Genomic DNA, 23289 nt, shown 5'->3' with positions numbered 1-23289 from the left:
TAATGGCATGCTGCTTTCCCACTGGAACGGGGTGGCACTGCAGCGCGATGCTTTACCTCACCAGTGACGGGGTTCAAATCCCACTGCTGTCTGTAAGGAGTTTGTCTATTCTCCCTGGGACTGAGTGGGTCTCCCGTTACATTCCAAAGACATGCAGGTCAGTAGGTTAATTGGTCACATGGGTATAATTGGGTGGCACAGACTCGTTGGGCTGGGTGGACCTGCTACCGTGCCAAATCGCTATGAATAAAGTTATATTAGTATTGGCTCGTACAAACCGGGAGCCCTGTGGTGAGCTCCAGGAACCAGAAGCTCAAATTCCTAGTCAAGCTTTTCAGGAGAGGTTAGGAAATTCTTCTACGTACACAGAGCAGTAGAAACTTGGAACCCTTGTTAGCTTTAAATGCAAGACTGGCAGATCTTACGGAATCTTGATCATGGCTGGCGTGTGGAGCTGGGTCACAAATCGTCTCACTAAATGACGGATCATGTTCGAGGGCTTAGTGTTCAAAGGTCAAAGTAAATTTATGATGCAAGTACGTAGTTGTCACCATTCATTTCCTAGCAGGCATTTATAGGAAAAAACTACAATAGAATTTTACCAAGAAAACTACACATAAGAACATAAGAAATAGGAGCAGGAGTCTGGCCCGTCAAGCCTGCTCCACCATTCAAATAAAATTATAGCTGACCTGGCCATGAACTCATCTCCGCCTACCTGCCTTTTCCCCATAACCCAATTAAGGGGAAAATAAGCCCTACTATGCAAAAATCTTGTCTTAAACAGACAAAGGCTGACAAACAACCAATGTACAAAAGACACTGTGTAAATGAAAATAATACTGTGCTCATGAGCTGTAAACAGTCTTTGACAGTGATTCTATAGGCAGAGTTGTGGTGAAAGAAGCCTGAAGGTTGTAGGGTAATTACTTCCTGGTGTGGAATCTAAGATTCCTGTATCTCCTGCCCAATGGTACTAGTGAGAAGAGAGCATGGCCTGGATGGTGGGGTCCAAGTAAATACACTGAATGGTGGGGAGGGTTTTGCTTCTGATGGACTTGACTGTATCCATCACTTTCTGGAATCTTTTCTAATCCTTACCATACCAAGCTGTGATACAAACAGTTAGGATACCTACAGAAGTTTGTCAGGCATTTTTTTGGTGATAAGCTAAATGGCCTGCGATTGTTCCTATACTCCCTTCCATGGGATTTGTGCAAGATTGCAGGGTTTGAGAGCAGCAGAGGTACAACACTGTGGCCCAGACAGCTAGCAGAGAGGGGAAGGCCAATGACCAGAAATGAAAGTCAGCGCAGAAACGTTACTGCGTCACCATTCACCATGCAGATCAGAGGAGATATTTTGACCACACTAACTTTTAGCCAGAGGATGAAGTAGCAGTGTACGAGTGAGGACAAGATTATAAGCACAACAGTAAATCAAGAGATCGGTCAGGACAGGTTCTTTCCACAGATGAGACCAACTCCCTGCCACGCTGCTGACTGCTAACAGCATCACAAAGTTCAGAGTGTGCCAGCCTTTTCAGGAAATATGACTGAAATTTGAGAGGAGCTTTTTTAAAAAAAAGTTGCAGACACTTAGAACATTCTCTTGGCTAAATGTTCCCGGCACTACAGAGTGCACATAGATGAAAACTGCATTTCCCCCCAAGAGCTCTGTGACAACCAACACGATAAAACAATTCCCCCCGTAACAAATGGCTTTCATTGACCACAGTTTAACATCCAGACCATCGAGGGCATTCTTGTTTAGAACCAGGAAAGGAAGTTTTCAGCACAAAAGAAGATATCAACAGGTTAACTTTTTACTAGTACATTTCCTGTACACTCGCGCGCGCACACACACACACACTTTCAGACACACCGGCACTAAGTGAATGACTCCTTCAGAATTCAACAAGCAGTTTCCAACACCCACCCAGCACCCCGCCTCAGAAAAGCTGTTAACAAGCACTATGTGAATAAAATAAAGGGTTGGCCTTACCAGGAAACGCGAACTTTGATCCTATCTGGACATGTTACTGCCGGAGAGGCTCACGAGGCGACAACAGCAAGTGCGAAGCGAACCCTCTCGAGCTCGTACTGTGCTATCAGTGACCCTGTGCACTCCTGATTCTCGTCCGTGTATGCGTGCACAGCACTGACTTTGCTGACTGGACTTTGGCAGCTTTGAGTTTTTTTTAAACCTAGTCACCCTGACAAAAGAGGAAACGTGTCACTTCAGTTGAGGGCCCTCCCTAGACAGGAAATCTCTTGTTCTGTTTGTTCGCTGTGTGAGCCAGGGCTCCCTGTGCTGGCTGCGTTTTTTTATCCCTCCCACAAGATGAAAAGAATAGAATTCCTGAATGTCTGCAGTGATTTTGAACTTCTGTGTTGGCTTCCTTCTGGTACAGTTTCAAAAGACACAGGCCAAGTAGGTTTCCCTTAGTCGAACGGTTGAGCTGTTGCCTTCACCCAGCGTCTGTCTGACCCCTGCTCCACGCAGTCTATCCAGCAAGGTCCAGCCTCCACTGTGGAGATCAAGCTGCTCGGTTACTTCACGGCACCGCCGCTCACCTACAGCTGGGAGGTGGGGACGAGGATGAGGCTGGTCCCTGGCTTCAATAGCCAAGGGGTTCTCCCCTGACTACGTCGGGATGTGAGCTGCTCACTCTACAGTGAGTGTCCGGAGCAGAATGGAAGCAGCTGGTTGTGATTCGGGGTGATTATCTCCTCACACCGGCAAACACGCACTTTCTCTTGTTGCTTGGGGGGCTCTCACTATGTAACTGCAAGAAACCAAGCCACGAGTTAGCTTTCTGCTCCCTTCCATACAAGCTAAATAGAAGCATACAGCCTTACAATACAGAAACAGGCCCTCTAGCACATCTAGTCCAAGCTAAACTGGTATACTGCCTCGTCCCATTGACCTGCACCTGGTCCATAGCCCTCTGTTACTCCTCCCATCCATGTACTTATCCAAACTTCTCTGAAATGTTGCAATCAAACCCACATTCACCACTTCCACTGGCAGCTCGTTCCACACTCTCACCACCCTGTGGGTAAAGAAATACCCCCTCAGGCTCCTCGTAAATATTTCATCTTTCATCCTTGAAGTTATGACCTCTCGTTCTAGTTTCATCCAACCTCAGTGGGAAAAAAACTGCTTGTATTAACCCTGCCAGTACCCCTTAAATTTTTTATAGCTCTTTAAAATCTCCCCTATGCTCCAGGCAATAAAATGACATGCTATTTAACCTTTCCCTATAACTCAGGTCCTCAGTTCCCCATAACATCCTTGTAAATTTTCTCTGTGCTTTTTCAATCTTACTGACATCTTTCCAGCATGTGACCAGAGCTCCAAATTTGGTCTCACTAACATCTTATACAACCTCAACATAACATCCCAACTCCTGCAGTGATAAAATCCACGTCTCTCACTACCTCCCACCCCTGATATCTATTTGCCTCAGTTTCAGCCTCAATGCCTACAACCACTGTTACATAGCTGCTAAGCTCCAAACTACATTCCCTTACCAACTACACCCCTCTACTTCCTCCTCAAAAGATAATACTTAACATCATGCTCTCTAATCAAGATTCAGATTTTATGTCCTTTTGTCCACTCTTGTGGTCTGTGTCGTGAGATGCTCTGCCACACCTTGTGACATTGAAGGCAGTTGTTTTATTGCTGGTGTGGGACAGCAGGACACTGGCTGGCTTGTGAACTAAATACAGACAGGATGCACGACAAAGTGAAATAAAGTTCGTTACTCTAAGTAGATGTACAGTTTATAGGTTTAGAGCAAAGGAAGAAGAGATCTGGAGGGGATTTGAGGAGGAATATATTTCATTCAGAGGGTAGCTGGAATTCTGAAGACAGAGCCTCTTGCAAGGTTTAAACAACAGCTCAATGAACGCTAGAACTGTATTTCTCACTCTGTCTGGATGCATCGTGGCTTGGTTTGACAACTGCTCTGCACAGAGTTGTGGACACAACTCAACACATCACAGAAACCAACTGTCCCTGGACTCCCTCTGTACTTCTCGCTGCCTCATAAAGCAGCCAGCATAATGAAAGACCCAACTCACCTGGAACATTCTCTCTTCACCTTTCCAATCGGGAAGCCTGAAAGCTTGGACCACCAGGCTGAAGGACAGCTTCTACCCCGCTGCTATCAGACTTCCGACCAGACACTTGTACGATAAGATGAACTCTTGACCTCATAATCTACCTCGTTATGATCCTGCACTTTATCCTTCCCCTCACTGCATTTTTTCCATAGCTTTTCAACTGTATTCTGAATTATTATTGTTTTACCTTGTTCTAAATTAATGCACTGTGAAATGATTTGATCTCTATGAATAGTAGGCAAAACAAGCTCTTCCCCAGATCTTCATAATATGACACTCAAAAATCAACACTAACACCAAATGTCAAGGTATAGGTGGACCAAGCACTGATGAATGGGATTAGGAGAGATGGTCGGCAGATTTGTAGTGGGGCAAAAGGGCCTGTATTGATGCTGCGTCACTTTACAAGATTAGCAAAATCAAGGGCTGGGTCCTTCTGGCGCTCAACAAACCAGTAGGAAACACTGCCTACACTCACTGAGACTTGATGGCCCTCCCCACCAGGCTTCTGATTGCCAAGTAGCAGTCACACTGTTGATAAAGAAATCCAGACCTCCTTAGAGAGCTGTACCATTGATAAAGCCCAGATCTCCTCAGATGGCTGTACCATTGAAAAAAAGCCCAAATCTCCTTAGATGGCCACACCATTGATAGAGAGCCCAGATTTCCTCAAATCGCCACACTGTTGATAGAGAGCCCAGATCTCCTCACTCGGCCGAACTGTTGACAGACAGCCCAGATCTCCTCAAATTGCCACACCGTTGATAGAGAGCCCAGATCTCCTCACTCGGCCGTACTGTTGATAGAGAGCCCAGGTCTCCTCAAATCGCCACACTGTTGATAGAGAGCCCAGATTTCCTCAAATCGCCACACTGTTGATAGAGAGCCCAGATCTCCTCACTCGGCCGTACTGTTGATAGACAGCCCAGATCTCCTCAAATTGCCACACCGTTGATAGAAAGCCCAGATCTCCTCACTCGGCCGTACTGTTGATAGAGAGCCCAGGTCTCCTCAAATCGCCACAACATTGATAGAGAGCCCAGATCTCCTCACTCGGCCGTACTGTTGATAGACAGCCCAGATCTCCTCAAATTGCCATACCGTTGATAGAGAGCCCAGATCTCCTCACTCGGCCGTACTGTTGATAGACAGCCCAGATCTCCTCACTCGGCCGTACTGTTGATAGACAGCCCAGATCTCCTCAAATTGCCACACTGTTGATAGAGAGCCCAGGTCTCCTCAAATCGCCACACCGTTGCTAGAGAGCCCAGATCTCCTCACTCGGCCGTACTGTTGATAGACAGCCCAGATCTCCTCAAATTGCCACACCGTTGATAGAGAGCCCAGATCTCCTCAAATCGCCACACCATTGATAGAGAGCCCAGATCTCCTTAGATGGCTGCACTGTGAAGCTGTCAGTGCTTTGAAACAACCTTAAGACACTCATTCAAATTGAAGCAAATATTATAAAAATTAAAGACAATGGAGAAAAGAACTACCAAGATATAGCAGCATACAGAGGAAGGTTTCAAAGACCGTGGGCCTTGAGAAAGTGTCTGGAGATCTATAAAATGCTCAATGGCTTAGATGAATGTCTTTATTTAAAAGATACTCCTTAAGAAATCTAATCGGGAATTAAAAAGAAAGTTGTTTACCTAAATAGTTGTCGAAAAATGAACCTACAGCCAAAGGTTGAATGAATAAAAAGTGGGGGGGGAATCTCATTGGAACTTAATTGAATATTGAAAGGCCTATTAGAGGTAGAGGAGATGTTCCCTAAAGTGGAGGAGTCTAGGCCCATTATCAAGGACAGCACAGAATTGGAGGACTTCCCTTTAGAACAAAGACAAGGAGGGATTTCTTGAGCCAGAGAGTGCTGAATCTGTGGAATTCATTGCCACAGATGGCTGTGGAGACCAAGTCATTGGGTATATTTATAGTGGAGGTTGATATATTCTTGATTAGTAAGGGAATCAAAGATACAAGGAGAAGGCAGAAGAAAGGGCTTGAGAGAGATAGTAAATAAGCCATGATGGAATGGCAGAGTGGACTTGATGGGCCAGATGGTCTAGTTCTGCTCCTCTGTCTTATGGGAAAAACGTCGTCTCATTTTTACTATGTACTGTACCAGCAGTTATGGTCAAAATGACAATAAAAGTGATGACTTGACTTGATGGGAAAAGAGGATTATGCCAGTAGATTTACAGTGAGGAAGAAACTTGGCTGGAGCATAAAGTCTAGCATTGCCTGGTTGAGCCAAATAGCCTCTTTTGTGCTCTTTGGATTTGATGCGTAATTAAAACAAAATCCTTAAAATATCTGAAAGAACATTAAAAGTTTCACTGACATCACTACATTATTAAAATGCAAATTTAAAAGCTCCTGGGGCAAGGAAGAATCTTTGGAGGGATATGGAGAGTCAACATTTTGGACAAGATGAAGGGTCTCGACCCAAAACGGTGACCAATCCTTAGCATCCACAAGGGAAGGAGTACAAGCTGGCAGGTGATACGTGTGTTGGATGGGGAAGAGGGGGATGGAGTTAGAAGCTGAGAGATGATAGGCAGAAGAGATAAAAGGGCTCAAGAAAGAATCTGATAGGACGACAGTGTTTTGGGGGAGAAACTTCAATGACAAGGACCTGTGGGGATTGACATCCATTGGCAATTTGAAAAGTCCCTGAACCTTTGAAATCAGTATTAGAAAACCTGTCACCAGTGTTTAGTAATCATTCCTCTCTGCGATCTTTCCTCTTTGACCCTAACTTCAACCTCCCAGATCTCCCCATTCACTGCTGGGGCCAACTCTAACCACCAGCTCCATTTCATGCATCCTGACAATGGGGCTGTGAACTGCTTGCTCAGTCTCTGTACAAACACCACTGGGTTCAGTCTCCCATCTCCACTTCCATTCAATCACCACACGATCTCACCAAGCACTTTGCACTCAATCAGCACCATCACAAAGATCTCCTATTTCCATTTCCTCTACCCTGGTCGTCTAGATTGAATGAATTACTGACTGGCTCCCTGTGTCCACAATTATCTGGAATCACTCTCTCCCCTTCTCCACACCGTTTTGAAATCACTGTTTCGATCTCCACACTGATTTGAAATCATTGTCTCCCAGTCTCTACGCTGACTGGGAACCAGTCTCTACGCTGACTGGGAACCAGTCTCTGTGCCCACAATGATCTGAAATCACTGCCTCCCATTTCCACTGTTTTGAAATAATTGTCACCTAGTGTCCACACTGATTTGAAATCACTGTCTCCCCATCACCACTGTTTTGAAATCATTGTCACGGAGTGTCCACACTGATTTGAAATAACCGTATTCCAGCATCTACACTGGTTTGGAATCACTGACTTCTGGTGTCCATGCTGATTTGGAATCAATGTCTCCCAGTTATTTACATGGATTCTGAACCTGGCAGTGTTTATATTGACGTTGACTCCATGCTGATGAACTGATTTTGAATCACTCCCCAAGTACACTAGTGTGATATTCCACACACACCCCATCCTCTCCGCGCATATTAATAAATAAATCACAGCTTGAGTCACAACCTCCTCTCCCTCATACCGGCTCAACATCCCTCCCGGTTGTGACCAGGCCGTGTCTCCATGGCGACGGGGCCGCCTCCCACACCCTTTGCTCCCCCACCCTACCTGCCCGTTTCCATGGTTACTCACCCTCTCCCCCATGCCTTCCCCGGCTCGTGACCCCCCTCTTCCTGCTCCTGCCCGGCGCGGAGCCCGCGCGCACGGAACAGACGTCAGCCAGCCACCAGCCCGCCGCGTGCCGGCGGAGAGCGCGCGCCGCCCACCCCACCCACTTCCCCTCCCCGCGCACTGCCACTGGCCGGCCGCTGTCACCTGACCTGTTCGCCGACGTGGCCGGCGACCCTCCGCTCCGATTGGCTCTTCCCGCCCACACCCCTCCGCACGTGACACCTCCCACCCCGGCTTCGGCTGGACGGCAATGTCAAAGGTGAAGCGGATGTGTCTGCGGGGGAGTTGGCGTAAGTTAAAAAAGTGACAATTTCCCAGTGACATTTGACAAAATACATTTGTTCATTTCAAAATATTTTCGTATTCCACTAAAGATAAAGAAAAACAGCGAGGTTTTACAGCTGTTTTCATGAATTAAATCTCCAGGAAGTCCCTGACTACAGTTAGCAATCTTGGTCGGGCAATGTTGTGTTGTTCAAAGTTGAACTTTCAACTTTGTATGTGAACCTTGCAGGCTCCCACAAACAAGGAAACAATATAAAGCACATAAAACCACGTGCAACTTAGACTGACAAACATATTGTCATTCAACTGCCACCTAACCAAACAACATCCCTCACACAGCACATGAAGCAAAAATACCACCAATAAATCAGTAAATCATATTCCAGAAAATTGACGTTGAGTATAAGGTGCATTTACAACAAAAGTTTAAAATTTTTAAAAAATGTTACTGGTGATGAGAGATAAAACCATAGAAGGACCTAAACATGGCCCTTCGGCCATGTAACCTACTCTAGAATCTGCCTAGAATTTCCCCAGCACATAGCCCTCTGTTTTTCTAAGCTCCATGTACTTATCTGAGAGTCACATAAAAGACCCTATTATATCCACTTCCACCACCGCTGCTGGCAGTGCATTCCATGTGTGGAAAAACTTACCCCTGATATCCCCTTGGTACCATTTCCAAGCACCTTAAAACTATGCCCCCTCGTGTTAGCCATTTTAGCCCTGGGAAAAAGCCTCTGGCTACCCACACGATCAATGCCCCGCATCATCTTATACACCTCCATTACCTCTCATCCTCCATTGCTTCAAGGAGAAAAGGCCAAGTTCACTCTGCCTATTCTCATGAGGTATGCCCTAAATCCTGGCAACATCCTTGTAAATCTCCTCTGCACTCTCTCTATAGTATCCACAACCTTCCTCTAGTGAGGTGACCAGAACTGAACACAGTACTCCAAGTGGGGTCAAACCAGGGTCTTATGTAGCTGTAACATTAGCTCATGGCTCTTGAACTCAATGCCACCATTGATGAATGCCAACACACCATACACCTTCTTAATAACACTACCAACTGCACAGCAGCTTTGAATGTCCTGTGGACACGGACCCCAAGATCTCTCAGATCCACCACAATGCCAAAAGTCTTACCAATATTCTGTCTTGAAATTTGACCTACCAAAATGAACAACTTCATATTAATCTGGGTTGAACTCCATCTGCCTCTTCTCAGCCCAGTTCTGCATCCTATCGATGTCCTGCTGTAACCTCTGACAGCCCTCCACACTATCCACAACACCCCCAACCTTTGTGTCATCAGCAAACTTACTAACCCACCCTTTTACTTCCTCAACTAGGTCATTTATAAAAATCACAAAGAGGTGGGGTCACAGAACAGATCCCTGCAGAACACCACTGATCATCAATCTCCATGCAGAGCATGACCCATCTACAACCACTCTTTGCCTTATGTGGGCAAGCCATTTCTGGATCCACAAAGCAAGGACTCACTGGATCCCATGCCTACTTACTTCCTGAAGGAGCCTTGCATGGGGAATCTTATCAAATGCCTTACTGAAATCCATATAGACTACATCCACTGCTCTACCTTCATCAATGTGTTTAGTCACATCCTCAAATACTGTAATTCAATCAGGCTTGTAAGGCACAACCTGCCCTTGACAAAGCCATGCTGACTATCCCTAATCAGATTATGTCTCTGGGTGGTGGCAGGGCGTTCAACAGAATCACGGCCTGGGAAAGAAGCTGTTTCCCAGCCTAACAGCCCTTGTCCTTATACTATAGAGGACAAATCGTGCAAATATTTAAAAAAATAAACTAATTGTACAAAGAACATGAACTGCAGCCCTGGGAAGTAGGTCTGTAGGCTGTGCAGTCAGTTCAGTGCTGAAGTGAGCAAAACCAGTCCAGGGTGCAGAGTGACTGCAGGACAACAATTACTCCCAGACCTGGCGATGTGGACCCAAGGCTCCTGCCCCTCCCGCAAGATGGCAGTTGTCAAAAGAGAGGGAGCTGGGTTGACAAGATGGGCTCAAGTGCAGCATCGTGGCTGGCGTGGAGCAGTCGGCTAAACTCTGGTTTATTTTCCACTCTCAGCCTTTAATGCTTTAATCTTGCTCGATGCTTTAGTTGGTGCAGAGTAGTGAGGCTGAGCTCGCAGGCCTCAATGTACAATCTGGCCTGAAATCTACCCTGGTGATGGTCGGCCTTCCCCTTTGAAGTGCATTCCTAAGGATCAAGTTTGCCGAATCATTCAGGAGATTGTAAAATGGCTAGTTCATTTAAATCATTCAAAAGTACATTTCTTAAAGGAAAAATACAGGCTGCCGATTGCAATCTAGACAAAGTGATTGTAATCTAGACAAGGTTTATCTAATAGAATATCTTCCAGTAGCACTTACACCCATGGTGATGAAGTGTTTGAGAGGCTGGTGATGGAACATATCAAATCCTGCCTGAGAGGTGACTTGGATCTGCTCCAATTTGCCCACCAGCACAACAGGTCCACAGCAGATGCCATCTTGTTGGGTCTCCATTCAACCCTGGAACATCCGGACAGCAAAGATGCATACATCAGGATGCTCTTTATTGAATACAGCTCGGCATTCAATATTAGCATTCCCTCAAAACTAACCAATAAGCTTTTAAGACCTTGGCTTCAATCCTTCCTTAGGCAATTGGATCCTCAGTTTCCGCACTTGTAGACCACACTCAGATTGGACTGGAAACCACATTTTCTCCGTGATCTCCATCAGTGCGGGTACACCACAAGGCTGTGTGCTTCACCCCCTGCTCTGCTCACTTTACACTTATGAATGTGTGGCTAAGCACAGCTCGAATGCCATATTTAAGCTTGCTGACAACACTGCTGTCGTTGGCTGAATAAAAGGTGGTGACATATCAGCATATAGGAGGGGGATTGAAAATCTAGCTGAGTGGTGCCACAACAACGATCTCTCACGCAACGTCAGCAAGAGCAAGGAGCTGATTATTGACTTCAGGAGGAGGAATCTGGAAGTCCATCAGCCAGTCCTCACTCGGGGAATCAGAGGTGGAGAGGGTCAGCAACTTTAAATTCCTCAGTGTTATCATTTCAGCTGATCTGTAAGTGCAATTACAAAGAAATGGCAGTGCCTCAACTTCCTTACAAGTTTGTGATGATTTGGAATGACATCTAAAACTTTGACAAACTTTTATAGGTGTGTGGTGGAGAGAATATTGACTGCAACACACACACAAAATGCTGGAGGAAATCAACAGGCCAGGCAGTATCTGTGGAAAAAAGTAAAATGTTTCAGGCCAAAACCCTTCAGCAGGACTGGAGAAAAAAAAAAGCTGAGGAACGGATTTAGAAGGCGGTTGAGCGGAGAGAGAAACAGCAAGTGATAGGTGAAAGCTGGAGGGGAAAGGATGAAGTAACGAGTTGGAAAGTTGATTGGTAAAAGAGACAGAGGGCCATGGGAAAAAGAAAAGGGAGGAGAGCACCAGAGAAGGCAATGGGTGGGCAAGGAGATAAGGTGGGAGAGGTAAAAAGGGATAGGAAATGGCAAAAGGGGGGTGGGGGGCATTACTGGAAGATCTACATGAATGGGCATTACTGGAGTCTACCCGAATGGAATATAAGGTGTTGTTCCTCCAACCTAACCTCATCACAACAGTGGAGGATGCCATGGATCATGGACATATCGGAATGGAAATGGAATTAAAATGGCAACCCAAGACATTGACTGTACTCTTTTCCTTAGACGCTGCCTGGCCTGCTGAGTTCCTTCAGAATTTTGTGTGTGCATTGCTTGGATTTCCAGCATCTGCAGATTCTCTCTTGTTTGTGAGTATATTGCCTGGTTGTGTCACAGCCTAGTAAGGAATCACCAATGTCCTTTGAAAGGAAAATCCTACAGAAAGTAGTGGTTTTGGATCAGTCCATCACAGGTAAAGTCCTCCCCATCACTGAGAACATCTGTTTGGCGTGTTGTCAGAGGAACACAGCATCCATCACCAGGGACCCTCACCACCAGGACATGCTCTCTTCTCACTGCTGCCATCAGGAGCCTCAGGACCCACACACCAGGTTCAGGAACAGTTATTACCCCTCAACAATCAGTTTCTTGAACCAGAGGAGATAACTTCACTCAACTTCACTTGCTGCATCATTAAACTTCTCTGGAGAAGAAGAATGCTGTTCTTGAACTATAGTTCAGCATTCAACACCATAATTCCATCCAGGCTCGACAGGAAGCTCAGAGACCCTGGCCTTCACCCTACCTTGTGCAGCTGGATCCTGGACTTCCTCTCAGATCACCAGCAGGTGGTAAAAGTGGGCTCCCTCACTCTGCCCCTCTGACCCTCAGCACAGGTGCCCCTCAGGGCTGTGTACTAAGCCCCCTCCTTTACACTCTGTATAACCATGACTGTGTTGCCACCCACACCTCCAAGCTGCTAATTAAATTTGCTGATGATACTATGTTGATTGGTTTTATCTCAAATAAAAATGGGGCAGTCTACAGAGAAGAAGTCATCACCCTGACACAAGGGTGTCAAGAAAACAACTTCTCCCTGAATGTGGCAAAAGCAAAGGAGCTGGTTGTGGACTACAGGAGGAATGGAGACAGGCTAACCTTTTCAATATCAATGGATCTACACATCAGCAAGGATCTCACATGGTCTGTATGTGCTGGCTGTGTGGTGAAAAAAAGGCACAACAGCACCTCTCACCTCAAGACAGTTGAAGAAGTTTGGTGTGAGCCCCCAGATCCTAAGGACTTTCTACAGGGACACAATTGAGAGCATCCTGACTGACTCCACCATTGCCTGGTGTGGGAACTGTACTTCCTTCAATCGCAGGACTCTGCAGAGAATGGTGTGAACATCCCAGCACATCTGTAAATGTGAACTTCCCACTATTCAGGACATTTACAAAGACAGGTGTGCAAAAAGGGCCCTAAGGATCATTGGGGACCCGAGTCATCCCAACCACAATCTATTCCAGCTGCTACCATCTGGGAAACGGTACCGCAACATAAAAGCCAGAGCCGACAGACTCTGGGACAGCTTCTTCCACCAGGCCATCAGACCAATTAGTTCATGTTGATACAATTGTATTTCTGTGTTATATTGTAACACTATCCTATTGTAATTACTATTTATTACAAATTACTATAAATTGCACATTTAGATGGAGACGTACGTAAAGATTTTTACTCCTTATGTATATGAAGGATGTAGGTAACAAAGTCAATTAAATTCAATTCAGTTCAATTCACTGTTCAATTCAATGGAACTGTTCCCACAACCGATGGACTCACTTTCAAGGACTCTTCATCTCATGTTCTTCATATTTATTGCTTATATATTGATATTTCTTTCTTTGTCTTTAAACCAACTCAAGACTTGACCTAAAACTGATGCTCCCATCAGGTGACTGGGTCCAAGATCACCTAATGTAGAAAGAGAATTGCCTATAAGCCTATATCAGACATAGGAGCAATATTAGGCCATTTGGTCCATCAAATCTGCTCTGCCTTTCCATCATGGTTGATATATTATCCCACCCCAGACCCATTTTCTGTCTTCTCCCTGAATCATTTGACACCCTTACTAATCAAGAAACTTTTGCCCTCTGCTTTAAGTATACGCAATGGCTTGGCCCCCATGGCTGTGTATGGGAATGAATTCAACAGAATCACTACCCTCTGACTAAAGAAATTCCTCCACATCTCTGTTCTAAATTGATGTGCTGTTCTGAGGCTGTGCCCTCTAGTTCTGGATCCTCCCACTATTGGAAACATCCTCTCCACATCCAATCTATCCAGCTTTTCCAATATTCAATAGGTTTCAATGAGATCCCCCTTCATTCTTCCAAATTCCAGCAAATACAAGTCCAGAGCTGTCAAACGCTCCTCATACTTTAACTCTTTCGTTCCCAGGATCATTCTTGTAAATATCCTCTGGACCAGCATATCCTTGTATGAGGGGTCGAAAACTGCTCACAATTCTCCAAATTTGGTCTAGCCAATGCCTTATAAAGCCTCAGCGTTACATCCTTGCTTTTGTACTCTATCCCCTCAAAAGGAATTCTAACATTGCATTTGCCTTCATATTACCGTCTCACCCTGGAAGTTAACCTTTAGGGAATCCTGCATGAGGACTCCCAAGTCCCTTTGCACCTCTGATTTCTGAATTTACTCCCCGCACAGAAAATACTCATCGCCTTTATTCCTCTTGTGAAAGAGCATGACCATGCAAGTTTCTACACTGTAGTCCATCTGCCAGCCAGTTGTCAGTTTCTACAACAGCTTTCCTGACCTCCCCAACATGCCAGGTCCACCGGGCCACATTTACAGCGCAGCTACTCAAAGCTGCTGTGCAGTTGGCAGTGTTGTTAACAACATTGGTGGGCAGTTTGCCTGCAGAGATGGAGACAATGAAATTGAGAAAGGAGAGAGGGATCTCAGAAGTGAACTTAAGGACAGAGTGGAAGTCAGAGGTAAAGTTAATGAATTGGCAAGCTCAGCATGGGTGCATGAAGTAGCACCAATGCCTTTGTCAATATAGCACTGGAAGAGTTGGGAGCATTGCCAGGGAAGGCTCAGGATATGGATGCTTCCAAGTAGCAGGCATAGCGCTACTCCTTGAGTTTGGAGAAAGAGAAATTGTTGAAGGTGAGGACCAATTCTGCCAGATGGAGGGGGGTGGTGTTTGAGAGGAACTGGTGGGGTCTGTTGTTGAGAAAGGAACAGAGATCTGAGAGCTTAGATTCCTCCTTCCCCAACTCCTTACCTTTTCCACCTATCACCACCCAGTTTCTTACACAAAATGCTGGTGGAACACAGCAGGCCAGGCAGCGTCTATAGGAAGAAGCGCTGTCGACGTTTCGGGCCGAAACCTGACAAAGGGTCTCGGCCTGAAACATTGACAGTGCTTGAATTTCCAGCATCTGCAGATTTCCTCGTGTTCCCAGTTTCTTACTTCACTTCCCCTCTGGCTGCATCTATCACCTTCTGATTGTACTCCTTTCCTCCCCCACACACTTCCTTATTGTGGCATTCCTTTCTTGCCCCGAAAGGATGACTGTTTATTCATTTTCTTCCTTTCCAGTCCTGGTGAAGGGTGTCAGCTTGAAACAACGACTGTTTATTTATTTCATAGATGCTATCTGACCCACCGAGTTCTTCCAGCATTTTGTGGGTGTTGCTCTGGATTGTCAGCATCTGCAGAATCTCTTGTGTTTATCTTTAAGTTTTAAAACAGTGGTGGATAGCGATAAGTCTGGGGCTCGTGGGAAAGCACTAAGCTTAGGGAGGGTAGATTGCGACAGGCGCTGGGAGAGATAAATGGGAACAACTGTTAGCGGGTAAGCCCTCATCAGACACGTGGGAGTTGTTCAAGGAGCAGATGATCAGAACTCAAGACCGGCATGTTCCAGTCAGCAGGAAAGACAAGGATGGCAGGAGTAGAAAACCTCGGATGATGAGAATGGTTATGAATTTAGCCAAAAAGTAACAGGAGGAGTGTGTCAGGTTTAGGAAGATAAAATCAGACCGAGCCCTTGAAGAACATAAAGAAAACAGGACAGAGCCCAAGACAGGGTCAAAGTGAATGATAAATATACTTGGCAAGTAGAATTGAAGATAATCAGAAGAGTTTTGTCCTTGCATTAAAAACAAATGGATAACTGGAGACAGTGGGTAGGATGATAAGGAAGGAAATTTCTGCTTGGAGTCAGAGAATACGGGAGAGGTACTAAGTGAGTACTTTGTGTCAGTGTTTACCAAGGAGAAGGACATGGGAATTAAGAATAGTCTGGAGCACGCCAATGTGCCAGGACATTTTAAGATCAGGAAGGAGGCGGTGCTGGGTCTTTTAAAGAGCATTAAGGTGGATAAATCCCTAGGGCTTAATGGGATCGATTCCATGTTATTGAAAGAGGCAAAGAGAGGAGACTACAGGGGTCTTGAGGAAGGTCTTTGTATCCTCAGGAGAGGTCCTGGAGAGGAGGAGAGAATCCAATATCATTCCATGGTCAAGAAGAAAAATACGTAGATTCCAGGGAATTATGGCCCTGTGAGCCTGGTATCAGTGGTTATCAGAATCCTCGGATTCATGCACATTTGGGAAAAACGTGAGCTAATTAAGGATAGTCAGCATGGCTTTATGTGGGATGGGTCTTTTGACTTCTGTTTTGAGGAGGTGATGAGGGTGATTGATGCCGTCTACATGGATTTTAGGCAGACATTTGGCAAGGTTCCTCATGCAGAAGATCAAGGCGTTTGGGATCCGTGGTGACTCGTTAGTTTGGATTTAGAATCATATTACCCATTGTGGACCACCCCTATTGTAGAGGGTAGTGGTGGAAGGACGTTATTCTGGTAGGACGTCTGCTGTTTGTGATGACTTGGGTGAAAATCTAGCTGGCTGGGTTAATAAGTTTGCAGGTGTCATGGAGATTGGTGGAGTTGTGGACTGAGGGCAGTACCAGATGATACAACAGGAACACTGGCAGAGAAATTGCAGATGGTGTTTAATCTTGGGAGGAATGAGGTGCTGCACTTTGGGAGGTCAGATGTAAGGGGGAAGTATACAGTTAATGGTAGGACATTTAGTAGGACTGATGCACAGAGGGGTTTTGGAGTCCAAGTTCAAAGCTCCCTGAAGGTGACCACACAAGTTGAGATGATGTTAGTGTCATGCTTGCCTTCTTTGGTCAGGAGTAAAGAATTCATGTGGCGGCTGTATAAAACTTGGCTTCGGCCACACTTGGATGCAGTAGGTTGGATCAGATATTAGTCTCGAGGGAAAAACTAGAGAGTGGGAGCAGATGGTTGCTTCTCTGACTGGAGGACTGCAACTGTGACTGTGACTGTGACTGTGACTAGTGGTGTGTCACAGGGATCAGTGTTGAGTCCATGTTGTTTGTCATCTATATCAACAATTTAAAAAAATTTGTTGAGGTACAGTGCGGAGTGGGGCTTTCTGGCCCTTGAAGTCTTGCCACCCAGCAATCCCCAGATTTAACCCTAGCCTAATCACCAGACAATTTACAATGACCAATTAACCTACCAACCAGTATGTCTTTGGACTGTGGAAGGAATCCAGAGGAAACCCACGCGGAGAACATACAAACTCCTTACAGACAGCGGCAGGAATTGAATCTGGGTCTCACAAAGTGTTGTGCTAACCACTACGCTACCATGCTGCCCCACAGTCTGGTTGAGAGTGGTAAACTGAATCAGAAAGTTTGCTGGTGACACCAAGATTGTGAGTGTAGTGGACAGCGAGGAAGACTATCAGGATCTGGACCAGCTGGAAAAATGGCAGATGGAATTTAATGCATACAGTTGTGAGGTGTTGCACTTTGGGAGGACACCATGTAGGTCTTACACGGTGAGCAGTAGGGCACTGAGGTGCGGTAGAAGAGAGGGATCTGGGAATACAGGTCCATAATTCATTTAAAGTGGTGTCACAGGTAGACAGGGTTGTAAAGCCAGCTTTTGACACATTGGCCTTCATAAGTGAAAGTATTGAGTATAGGAGATGGAATGTTATGTTGAAGTTGGTGAGACCTAATTAGGAGTATTGTCTGCAGATTTGGTCACCAACCTACAGGAAAGATTGGATGATTGTAGAGAAAATTTATAATGATTTTGCCAGGTCTAGAGGACTTGAATTATAGGGAATGGTTGAACAGGGTAGGATTTTATTCCCAAGAGTGTAGAAGAATGAGGGGAGGTATACAAAATTATGAGGGGTATAGATAAAGTAAATGGAAGCAGTCCATTTCCCCTGTGGTTGGGTGAGCCTAGAACTGGAGGTCACAGGGTTAAGGGTGAAAGGTGAAACGTTTCAGGGCAACATGGGGGAAACTTCCTCACTCAGAGGGCCATGCGCGGAATGAGCGGCCCGTGAAAGTGGTGGCTGCGGGTTTGATTTAACGCAAATTTGGAAAAGTACGTAGATGGAAGGAATATGAACAGTGATAGTCCAGGTGCAGGTCGATGGGACTAGGCAGATTTGACACTGAATAGGTGGGTCGAGGAGCTTGTTTCTGTGCTATCATGTTCTCTGACTGAGAGGTTTACCAGGATACTGCTTGGATTAGCTATTGGCTGTAAGGACTAGTTCAGTTGTTTTCACTGGAGAGGTGGAGGCTGAAGGAAGACCTGACAGAAGTTTATAAAATTATGAGAAAGGTACCCTCAGTGCCACTTTATTAGCTACGCACCTGTATACCTGTTCTCTTTTAATGCAAATATCTAATCAGCCAATCATGTGGCAGCAACTCAATGTACAGAAGCATGCAGACACGGTCAAGGGGTTCAAATTTGTTCAGAACAAACATCAGAATGGGGAAGAAATGTGATCTAAGTGACTTTGGCCATAGTTGGTGCCAGATGGGGTGGTTTGAGTACCGCAGAAGCTGCTGATCTACTGGGATTTTCATGCACAACAGACTCTTAAGAGTTTACAGAGAATGGCACAAGGAAGTAGAAGCATCCAGTGAGCAGCAGTTCTGTGGGTTCTCTCATCACACTCATTGTGATGAGTTCTCTCATCACACCTTGTTAATGAGAGAGGTCAGAGGAGAATGGCCAGACTGGTTCAAGCTGACAGGAAGGGAACAGTAACTGAAATAACCACACGCTACCACAGTGAATTACGTGCAGAAGAGCATCTCTGAACACATCACACTCCAAAGCTAGTAGATGTGCTACAGAAGCAAAAGACCACGAAGGTACAGTCAGCGGCCACTTCATTAGGCACAGGAGGTACTTAGTAAAGTGGCCATTGAGTATAGATGTGATATCATTTTCCCGGGGTAGAAACATCAAGTACAAGGGCCCAATGAAAGAAGGGATGTGTAAAGAAGACGTTTGATGCAAAAGTTTGTTGTTCATGGAGAGTGATGTGTGCCTGGAAGGGGTTACCAGGTGTGGTAGTGAAGTATTGGTGTTTAGAGGCTTTTGGACCGTCATGTTAACGTGCGGGGAATAAAAGGATCAGGATCATTTACAGGCAAAAGAGATTTAGTTTAATTTGGCTTAAATTCAGTCCTGGTAAAGGGTCTCGGCCTGAAGTATTGACTGATTATTCCCATCCATAGACGTGCTGAGTTCCTCCAACATTGGTGTGTGTTGCTCTGGATTTCCAGCATCTGCACAATCTCTGGTGTTTATACTTCAATTTGGCGTTGTGTCTGACACAGACCTTGTGGACTGAAGTTCCTGATCATGTGTTGTGCTATCCTGTGTGCTAACCAACCATGTTTTGCATCTTAGCAATGTGGTACCGTCTGGGTAATCATTTGTGGTAATCAATTTCATTGAGGGATAACAATTGACTGAAACTTCTGAATTCCTGAATTCTTTCACAATCCGTCCCAGAGAGCGGGCAGAGCTGCAGTTTAACTTCTCAGAATGTCCGTACCTCACAGGGAATTGTCATCCTGGAACATATACTTGCTTCTCTGGAGAGACATTGGACACCCACCATCTGGACAGTGCTCTCTTCTTGATGCAGGGGGTACAGGCGCCTGACGACCCACACCTCAAGGATCAACAACTTCCTCTGCCCCACCGCCATCAAGATCTTGAACCTGCCTGAAAACTCAAACACTGCCTCTGGTTATATTTTCCCTCTCTCTTGGTCTTGCATTAATGTCATGTTTATTTTGTATTAGTGTAAATTATGTATAATTTCTGTTGAAGTTCATAAACTCATGTTTGTCCTCATCTTCAAATGTACAGTGCTGTTTCTGCAGAGAGCTAAATTTACGTGGCATTTAAACCCAGTGGATTCTGCATAATACGCAGTGACAACAACAAATGGCAGCTTGTCACACTTGGCCAGAGGCACAAGTATTCCCAAATGAACAATAAATCTTTACTTCTTGCATTGATTTGCCCAGTTCGTCTTGTTTTACACGTTGGTTGTTTATCAGCCTCTGTTGATGTTTAGGTTTTCATAAATACTATTTATTTTCTTCAAGGAATCTCATGGCAGTAACATACCTGTACATTATTGTTATTCCTCTCCACGCCCTGTGGCACATCAGGCGGCAGCCTTGCCGTTTCTTTAGCATTTTTGTCTGTTTTGTTATGAGGATGAGTTGCTATCTCGATGCCCAGCCCAACACGGATAGGAAATGTGCAGGGAGCCTGCTGGGTTTGAACCCGGAACCACTTGCCTTGAAGTTCAGTGTGGATGCCACTGCACCACTGGGCAGCAACACACACAGACTTCAATAATAAATTTACTTTGAATTTTACAGGGTGAATTTATTTATTTGTTTGGAGACACTGCAAAAAGACAAGAGTTGGGCCCAACGAACCCACGTCGCCCAGGCACACCCATATGACCTACTGACCCGATCGTCTTTGGACTATGGGAGGAAATCAGAGCACTTGGAGGAAATCCACACGGTCACAGGCAGAGCGTTGAAACTCCGTACAGACAGCCATGGGAATTGAACTCGGGTCACAGGTGATGCTGGAAATCTCCGTTCCTGTTCACACTTCTGTCAATGCCCCATTTTAAAAAGCTTTCGATGGAATCACCGGGGATTAGTGCAGATGTCTTTTCCGGTTGTGTTGGTCCCAAGAATCTCTGGAGGTTTACTGTATGCTCTGTGCGCTGGAGTTCCCGAGGAGGTGTTTGATTGTGAACGGAGAGGGTTCAGAAGACATGAGCAGGGTAAGTCAGGACTGTGCATCACAGTTCCCGAGGAGGCCTTGCGTTGTGTATAACTAGGCACCTGGCAAAAGGCCAGTAAGAAGCTACGTTTAAGGGAGTGGCAATTGTGTTAGTGTACGGAATTCAGGCTTGGCTCAGAGAGGCTTTGGTGAGGAGACATGAAGGCTGTAGGTAGATTTTATCATTTTCTTTCTTATCACACAGTTCGAGCAGTGGGAATGTCAGGTATGATAGTGGGATGTGGGAATGCAGGGAGACCTCCACACATCCAGCTGCAGCTTCTTTCAGATCACGTTCAGAAATTGGAGCTGGACCTGGATGAGCTCCGGATCATTCAGGAGGCTGAGGCATTGTTTGACAGGACATACGGGGAGGCAGTGACACCCAAGGTGCAGGTGTCCATCAGGAGAGGGAAAGGAGACCCTTGTGGCCGTTCCCCTCAACAACAGGTGTACTATTGGGTGGGGTGGACTTAGGCCACAGTGCTCAGGTCTCCAGCACTGAGTCTGGCTCCGTGGCTCAGCGGGGAAGTGGCAAGCTCTTGTGATAGGGATTCATTCGTTAGAGGAACAGGCAGGAGGTTCTGTGGACCAAAACGAGATTCCCAGATGGTTTTTGCCTCTCAGGGTGCCAGGGTCAAGGACATCTTGGATCGAGTCCACAGAATTCTTAAGTGGGAGGATGAACAGCCAAAGGTCAAGGTCCACCATTGACATGGGCAGGGTGGGTGAGTTCAGGGAGTTAAAGGACAGGACCTCCAGGTTGTGATCTCAGGATTGCTACCCGTGCCACGTACTAGCGAGGCCAGAAATAGGAAGATCTCACAGTTTAATATGTGTTTAAGGAGTCGATGCAAAAGGGAGGGCATCAGATTTTTAGATCAATGGGCCATTCTGGATCGGATAAGAGTTTGTTTAGGAAAGTTTCCTTGATCAGTACACAGAGGCCCCAACTAGAGAGTGCCCTATGACATCTCCTGTTAGGGGATGAGACAGGGAAGGTAACAGAAGTTTGAGTAGGACAACACTTTCCATCTAGTGATCATAATGCCAGTAGTCCCAAGATAATTATGGAAATGGACTGGTCGGGTCCTTGGATTGTGATTCTAAATTGGAGAAAAGTTAATTGTGAATGAGAAAGGATCTGGCAAGTGTAGGTTTGGACAGGATGTTTTCTGGCAGAGGCATACGTGGTAAAGTGGGAGGCCTTCAAAAGTGAATTATTGTGAGTCGAGAGTTCATATGTTCCTGTCAGAATAACAGGCGATTCTAATACACTTTAAAGAAAGATCAAGGCCCTGGTTAAGAAAAAGAAGGTGCCTAGCACCCAGCCAGGAAGGAACAAATGAGGTATTTAGTATGAGAAATACGGAGAACACTCCAAAAGAAATCAGGAGGGTGAAAATGTTGCTCGAGCAGGCAAGGTTGAGAATCCCAGGGCCTCCAGAGGAAAAGGACAGCAAGGGACAAAATTGCTCCTCTGGAAGATCAGAATGGAGCTGAAAGAGATGGGGGAAGATCATTAATGGATTTTTTTGCGTCTGTATTTACTCAGGAGATGGACACAGAGTCTACAGAAGTGAGGCAAAACAGCAGCGAGGTCATGGACCCTGTACAGATTACAGACGAGGAGGTGTTTGCTGCCCTGAGGCAAATTAGGGTGGATAAATCCCCAGGGCCTGAGAAGTGTTCCCTCAGATTCCGTGGGAGGCTACTGCAGAAATTTCAGGGGCCCGAACAGAGATACTTAAGACATCTTTTGCCACAGGTGAGGTGCTGGAGGATTGGAGTATAGCTAATATTATCTTTTTAAGAAAGGCTCTATGAATAAACCAGGGAATTATAGGCCAGTAAGTATGACATCGGTAGTGGGTAAGTTGTTGGAAAATATTCTAAGGGACCAGATAGAGAAGCATTTGGGTGAATAGATACACAAGCGTTTGCATGGCTTTGTGCAGATCGCTCATGTCTAACCAATCATAGAGTTTTTCACAAAAGTTACCAGGAAAATTAATGAAAGAAAGGCAGTGGATGTTGTTTACGTGGACTTTTGCAAGGCATTTGACAAGATCCTGCTTGGGAGGTTGATCAAGAAGGTTCAGTCGCTTGGCATTCAGGATGAGGAAGTAAATTGGTTAGTCATTGTCTTTGTGTGAGAAGGCAGAGTGGAAGTAAATGGTGTATCTGACTGGAAGGAATGTGACTAGTGGAGTGCTGCGAGGGCCGGTGCTGGGTCCTTTGAAGTTGGTCATCGATATCAGTGATCTGAATCACAATGTGATTAACTGAATCAGCAAATTTATTCATGACAAGTTTAATGAGAGTTTAGTGGACAGCGAGAAGACTGACTGAATGTGGACCTGCTGAAAAACATGGGCTGAAGATTGGCAGATGGAATTTCATGCAGACAGGTGTGAGATGCTGCACTTTA

The 23289-nt window shown here is 45.6% G+C and overlaps 1 protein-coding gene and 1 long non-coding RNA gene across 5 annotated transcripts in view; one reads left to right on the top strand and one right to left on the bottom strand.

Moving 5' to 3' along the window:
- Positions 1-7964, bottom strand: part of LOC132394555 (alpha-1,3-mannosyl-glycoprotein 2-beta-N-acetylglucosaminyltransferase-like) — a 65747-nt gene extending 57783 nt beyond the window's left edge. For 3 of the 4 annotated variants that reach the window (XR_009512367.1, XR_009512368.1, XM_059970844.1), the window contains exons 1-2: positions 7828-7964; positions 2005-2788 (exon numbers count right to left, since the gene is read on the bottom strand). The gene's annotated coding sequence lies outside the window, so the exon portion shown is untranslated. The remainder of the gene's footprint in view (positions 1-2004; positions 2789-7827) is intronic. The other variant, XM_059970845.1, reaches the window with a different exon arrangement.
- A 143-nt stretch (positions 7965-8107) lies between these two features.
- LOC132394550 (uncharacterized) overlaps positions 8108-23289 on the top strand; it is a 36029-nt gene continuing 20847 nt past the window's right edge. The window contains exons 1-2 of the long non-coding RNA XR_009512364.1: positions 8108-8156; positions 20438-20859. This is a non-coding gene — a long non-coding RNA (uncharacterized LOC132394550). The remainder of the gene's footprint in view (positions 8157-20437; positions 20860-23289) is intronic.

Source organism: Hypanus sabinus, chromosome 5, assembly GCF_030144855.1.
Source record: "Hypanus sabinus isolate sHypSab1 chromosome 5, sHypSab1.hap1, whole genome shotgun sequence".
NCBI lineage: Eukaryota > Metazoa > Chordata > Chondrichthyes > Myliobatiformes > Dasyatidae > Hypanus > Hypanus sabinus.
This window is presented reverse-complemented; position numbering and strand designations above follow the sequence as displayed.